This window comes from Panthera pardus, unplaced genomic scaffold (assembly GCF_024362965.1).
Source record: "Panthera pardus isolate Hobbes unplaced genomic scaffold, ASM2436296v1 HiC_scaffold_21, whole genome shotgun sequence".
NCBI lineage: Eukaryota > Metazoa > Chordata > Mammalia > Carnivora > Felidae > Panthera > Panthera pardus.
The window spans coordinates 4,758,192-4,764,986 of record NW_026526777.1 but is presented as its reverse complement, the minus strand read 5'-3'; positions in this window follow the sequence as shown (position 1 = coordinate 4,764,986).

Genomic DNA, 6,795 nt, shown 5'->3' with positions numbered 1-6,795 from the left:
TGGCCCTGCCATCCGGGAGCAGAGGATGGGATTCTCCTGGAGTGTCCCCATTTCTCTGGGCACAGACAGGGAGTGGAGGGAAGCCAGCAGGGGGAGGGAGAGCAGGTCTGGGAGCCCTGAGCCCAGACAAGCCGGGAGGGAAGGAGGGAGAGGATGGGGCCTCGGCTCCAGAGGCCTGATGTGCCCGCTCGCTGGGCTGGGTCCTCTCTGGCCCCAGAGGGAACTCCCTCCGGAGGGATTACGGACCTCTGTGCCAGCAAATCCACTCTCAGGGCTCAGTGCTCATGCCTGAATTCCCCAAATAACTGGCCCCCTCCGGGCCCGCACTTGGGATTTTCCATTTCAGGGATCCGGAAGGTCACATCCCGCTTCCGCTGTCCTTCTCCTCTTGGGTTACAGCTGGAAGGATGGGTAGGATGGGGACAGACACCTTCTGTCCTCAGGCCCCTCGGCGGACCTTGAAGTTGGGCCTGGGGGAGAACAGGCATTGGAGGGAACAGGAAGCGAAAAGCAGATCCCAGTTCAAGGGGAGAGAGGGAGGCAGCTGCAGACACAGCAAGAGGGCGGGTGGTTGGACATGAGGAGGGACAGCCCTGGGCAGAAGTCCCTGGAAGGGTGGCCCACAGGTGGCGGGGGTCGCTGGGCAGCGGGGCAGCTGAAGGGCCGTCTTGGCCTGGGCTGCGGGGAGACGAGGGGATCCCCCCCCTGGGGCTCACGGGGCTCCTGTTCCTCAGTTGCTGGTTCCGAATTCCTTCTCTCTGCCCCGCGCTCCCAGGACGCAAGGTGAGGTGGGAGAGAAAACCGGCCCGAGCCTGCAGACACGTAGGCCTCAGTCTCACTCCCCCACACTCACCCCTGCTGGCACCTCCCAGGGCTGCCCAGTCCTTCCAAGGGCCTGGCTCCGGTCCCTGCGGCCAGGCCCATACCGGAAAGGACCGTGCCCTCCCTCTGCGCATACAGCTGGGGCCATATACCCAGCACCGGGGCTGGCGTGCGGCCCCCAGGGCGGTGCTGCTCACACATTTGGGGCTCAGACAGAAGAAAGGCTGGACAGGACACCCCGGCTCCATTTCCTGCTCAGACGTCCCTGCCCACCCTCCCTCGGCCCTGGGAGCCTACTTCCTTCTCCTCCAGTGCGGGCCTCAGACTCCGGGACACCAGTGCGGTGCGGACGCCTGGTCCCTTGAGCTGCGGTGCCTGTGAAGGGAGCCAGCGGTCAGTTTGGGAGTAAGACGGACAGAGCAGAGATCAGGAAGGACTGGAAAGTAGGCGGCAGTGGGGGGCGGGAGGGCGGGGGGGCGCGGGCCTGGCTGGGGAGTGGGTTTGGGAGGAGGGCAGAGGTCCGTGGGGATGGGTGGTCCTGAACCAGTTGTTCGGTCAGCGTGGGGAGCGGGGGTGCATGTGTGTGCGTGACTGAGGGGCACGACCGTGTGGGGCCCCGCGTGTGGGAAAGGGGCCGCGCGAATGTAGCACATGGAAATTCCAAAGGAAGAACCCCAGAGGACAGGAGAGGCCGGCCCTGGTTCGCCTGTGTGGTCAGTCCAGCCCGAGCGCCTGCGCCCCGGCATGTGCTGACCTCCGGGGTGTGTGAGCGGGAGTGCGTGGTGTACGTGAGAGTCCCTGGGAGAATGTGTGCGTGCACGAGGGGCTGGGGAGGCCACTCAGCTGCAGATGGGCCGTCAAGGTCTCCCAGAAACAGTTTTGTTTCCTAAGTGACTAGCCTCCTGGGGCCTCCAGCCCAGACTTGAAGGTTGTTTCAAGATCATGAAAGAGGGTGGGGGAGGGAGGGGGGAGGGAGGGACACTGGGGAGGCTCTATCACCCCCACCGCCCCTCCTCCGCCCCTCACCCCACTTCTCTGCCCCAGTCCCGATGCGGGCCCAGCTCAGCTGTCCTCCCCCAGCGTCCAGCCCTCTCCGGGGACCTCCCCTGCTCTTCCTCCTCCGTGCCCTGCAAGTCTCCTCCTTCTTCAGGGCCCCGTGCTCTTGTCCCCCACACCGGGCTTGTCCCCCACTCCCCCCCCCCCCAGGGCCTTCTTGGGAATGGATGGAATCTTCTCCTTCCAGGGGGAGGTTGGCCTGGGCTGACAGCAGGGACGGGGGGACCTGGAAAGGCCCGGAGCGGTCATGGCAAGTGTCCCAGAAAGGTGCCTCTCACCCTCCTTCCTCCCCAGCCCTCTCCCCACCACCCCCGACTTGTAGTGGCCTTGTGGCGGGAAGGTTGGTTGGGCTCAGAGCCACAGAGCGCCTGTCTGAGTCCTGCTGCTGCCTCAGTTTCCCTGCTGGACCACAAGGCCGGTGTCGGATCTTCCCTCCGTCTCTCCCTTGATGTCCCCTCCTCTCTTTTCTTCTGGTCTTTCTTCCCAATCTACTCAAAATAGATTCTGCAGTCCTCTTTCTCTGTGTCTCCTTGCTTCTGTTGTCTTTCATCTTTCCCCCAGACGATCTTTATGATCCTTTGTATTGTTAAAATCCTATTCTACAGAACTCAGAAAACGGAGAAAGGAACACCCAGAAGGTTCCTCTGTCCCTCTGCCTCTGTCCCTGTCCCACCTCCTTCTGCCCTCTGCACTGACGTCTGGGTTTGGACAGCTCTGGGTGTCCGTGCCGGCCCTCCAGAGGCGACCCCACTCTGGCCTTGCTCCTTTATCTGAATAACGAGGAGAGCTGGAAAATCTGAGGTGCCCTCTCCGGCTCTGACGGTCGCCAAATTCCGGGTCCCCTCCTCCTGGGCTCATGGCTCAGCTCAGGTGAACGGGAGAAATTATTTGCAGTGATATCTGTGTGATGACCCTCCACCTGGAGACCCCGGTTCAGAGGGGGAACCGAGGGGGGCAGGTACCCCTATTTTGTGACCCGCAGAAATGAGGGTGATCCCTTTGACTGCCGGCACACAGGCAGGGAAGGGCTCAGGGTTGGGCGTGGGCTACCTGGTTTCTTACAAAGAGCCCCCGTGTGAGGTGGGACTGGGGAGAAGGAGGGAAGGGGAGAAGGAGGGAAGGGCTGGTGGGGACAGGGAGCGGTTGCAGCAACCTGACATTTCTTGGCTGGCATTTGATCAGCAAATACCAGATTAGTCTGTTTCCAGAGATTCTTTGTGCTGGAAAAATATGTTAGGGGTGATGGGGCGCATGGAGTTAATGGGCCTTGCTGAGTTTGGGGGTCAGGGGTCACAGCTGGGCCCTCTAGGGTTCCTGTTTGCCTTTGATTCCATCCGGACAGGGAGGGAGAGGCCCTCCAGCCCCCTGAGGCAGGTTTGCTTTGGCCCGAGATCTGACCCGGCCACTGGCCCAGAGCACCCCGCCTCCCTGCTCCCCCTATCAAGAGGCAGCCTGGCTCGGCCCCCAGCCCCCTCCTTCCTACCTCCTTCTTCCTTTACCAGGGCCCCCTCCGCTTGGCCCAGGATACAACTCTGTTGGTCTGCCTGCCCCCAGTGGTGTTCCGGAGGCCTGGCCAGGACCGGATGCCCTGCAAACATCTGGCACACGGGGCCACCGCCTTGTTCCCACATAAGGCGCCCGCCCTCCTGGGGGCTTCCGGGAGTCCGGCCTCCTCTGTGCCTTGGTTTCTCTTGCAAGCCCAGGACACGATCACTCTTGCGCTCCTGCCTGGGTGCTCTCAGCACCTGCTGCCTCTTGGGGGATGTGAGTGGCCCCCAGGACCCCGCCGGTGGCACCTGCTGGCTTTCCGGGCACCGAATCATTCAGACATTCAAGCAACGTTTGCTGAGTGCCGACTGCCTCGTGCCGTGCAAGGTGCTGTGCGGAGACTATGCCCGGATACTGTGCCAGCCGAGGCGGACAAGCCTCCCGCCCCCACGGCCCTTCTGCCCAAGTCTCATGCCACCTAGTCACCTTAGTTGGCTCTGCCCAAGGCCAGCCTCTAGCCCTCGGGGACTCCTGTTCATTTGCTCCAGCTCGGGGTGAACTGGGGTGAGGGCAGAGGCTCGCCACGCAGGACCGGTCCCGCCATTAACTGCTGTGACCTTGGCCTGCCAATACAGTGAGGGGCTGACTGGGTAGGGCTTCTCACCCCGACCCTTGTGTTACTGTCTCCCGCCTGGCCCTCTCCCCCGGCGGTCATATTTAAACGGGTCTGAGGGAGGGCCCAGTCATCAGTGTCCTCTAAAAGCTCCCCAGATGATTGCGTGTGCGGCAGGATTGAAAGCCACGGAAGCCGGCCTGTCCCTGGGCTCTCTAGCTCGTCAGAGTGACAGCTACTGAGGCACCATATTACTGCTCTGGCGGTTTCCATGCGTTACTTAATTGGGTCCTCGTAACGAATCTGTTTTCTGGAGGGGGAAACAGAAGCGCAAGGACCCTGTGGAGCTTACTCAACTAGGAGAGCTGGGGCTCAAACTCAGGGAGGCTCTTTCCAGAACCTGCACGAGGACCTTCTGGGCTGTCAGGGTGCCGAGAAGGATCCCCGGGATGGCTCGTGCAGAAGCCACTGGTTTATAGGGCGGTGGGAACTCAGAAAAGGGGGAGGGTGCTTCTCAGCCGGCAGAATCAGGAGGCCTTCTGGAGGAGGTGGCCTTCTAGTTGGGCCTTGGCTGATAGGGAGGATCTGGCTCGGAGAACCAGACAGAGCACGGGCCGTAGAGGGAACCATGTGGGCGAAGGCCCCGAGGCCTGGAGCACCCGGGGGGGCAAAGAAGAAACACGAGAGCCCACACCGGAGATGGGTGGGGGCGCCATTTCCCGGGGGGAGTTCTAAATCCCAGTGTTTCTTAAAAGGCTCTCACAGTAGTAATCACCTGGGGTGCTTTTTAAAAATACAGAAGAACAGGCACATCTCTTGGAAATTCTGACACAGGAGGGCAGTAGGGAGTGGGAATCTGTATTTTTACCACCCAGCAGGTTTGAGACATATCGCTACCAGCAATATGGAGCCGTTTCCAAATTTTGAGCAGGGGCGTAGTGGTCTGGGAAGGCTCACTTGACTGCGGGGTATGTGTGTGTGCGTGGGCGGGGGTGTTACCCTGAAAGGGAGAGACAAGGAGGAGGTTCTGGCAATAATTTAGCCAAGAGGTGGTGAGGGTGTGCGACAAGACAGTGGCAATGACGAGGGGAGAGCGCAGATGAGAAAGATCTTGGGGAGGTAGAATTTCGGGATCTGGCGACTGATGGCACGTCACCGTGAGGGAGGAAGGTTGCAGATGGGGGAGGGACGCTGGCACAAAGCTAACTCAAATCAGGGTCCAGAAGGAAGGCACTGGTTTGGGAGAGAAGTCACACATTCGCTCTGGGACATCTAGCTCAGGGGCTGACATCCTCAGCACCAATGCCCAGGGCCCGAGTGCCCACCCGCAGGGGCCTTCACCCCATCACCCGGTCCTGCCAGCTGGCTGGACCCACACTCTTTTTGCTGCCGCCCCCCCCCCCCCCAAACACCAGCTCCCTCGCGGGAGGATGGTCTGTCCCCTGCAGAGGCCGCGGGGCAGCGTGGTCCAGAATGCCTGGAGAGGGAATCCTAGAGCTTTCGCTCACTGGACAAACTTTCCGCCTCTCTGAGCTTAGGTTTCCTTCACAGCCCTAAGTACAGGGTGGTGTTGAGAATCCAAATGCTCAGTGCCTGGTAGCTTGTTATTTTCTGGCCTTGCTTTTCCGTGTCCTGGCCTCGGGACTGCCGTGCCCTCTTCTGCTGAATCCCATCTCCAGCACCCTTCCCTCCCCAGAGGACAGAACCTGGCCCTTCCCGGTTACCCACGAAGCCCGCCTGGGTTGTTTCCTGAGGGATGGCAGGTTCGGGCTCTGAGACAGGAGGAGAAGCCTTCCGTCAACCTGTGGATGCAAGTGACCCGGGGAAGGCAAACTCCAGAGGCAGGGGCGGTGCCCTCCTTGGAGGCGATCTGGCCACCCCGGAGGAAGCCCGGGCTTCCCTCTCTCTCACTCACCTACTTGTCCCACATACTGCCCCCCCCACCCCGCCTCCTCGCCCTGCTGGCTCAATTACTTGGTAAATGTCTGGGGCTTCGACTCCTTGTGAGCCACTGTGCTGGGCTCTCCCCCACGGGCAAAGCCAAGTAGAGCCACAGCAGAGGCCTTGAGAAGCTCGCGGCCAAGATGGAGAGGTAGACAGAAACAGGCCCGGAACGGCAAGGCCGGTGGGAACCGGCATCGCAGAGCAGAGGTGCTGGGAGCAAGGGGAGGGGGGCCCATCAGCAAGGGGACTGTGGGCGCCCCGCTGGCCCATCTGCTTCTTTGTTTTTGTAGTCTTTATTTCTGGGTTTGTTTTCTCTCCGCTTTCCCAACGGAGGGCCTCTGGAAAAAGTCCACCCTTGTTTCGGTTGGACCGGGAAAAGGGCAATTGTCCTCTCTTCAGCCGGGTCCCTGGAGAGTCCAGGTGTGCCTGGCGGAGGAGGGAGGGGCTGGGGGCGGGGGGGAGGGGGAAGAACACGGGCACCTGGGCAGCGGATGGGGACAAGCGGGGGGCTCGGTGGCTGTGTGTTCCCACACACGCTTCCCAGATCTCTCTTCATGTTCCCTATCCTCTGGCTAGAGGAAGAGTTGAGACCCCTTCCACCTCGGAGAACCCTTGAATCCTGGTTCCGTTCTCTTTCCCCACCGAGGGCACTTTAAAGGGCTGGGGCCCAGAGTCAGAAGAGAGCCTCTAATACCACTCAAGTTCTAGAAGGTTCTGTGTGTGTGAAACCCACCTGCTTCCTGTATTCCCAGGGCCGCCTCGGCCACCGCCACACACACACACACACCCCTCTTGCTGATTTCCCCTTTTCCTGAGCCACATCCATTTATTCAGCAAACATTTCTTGAACACCACTATGCGCTAAGAGCTGG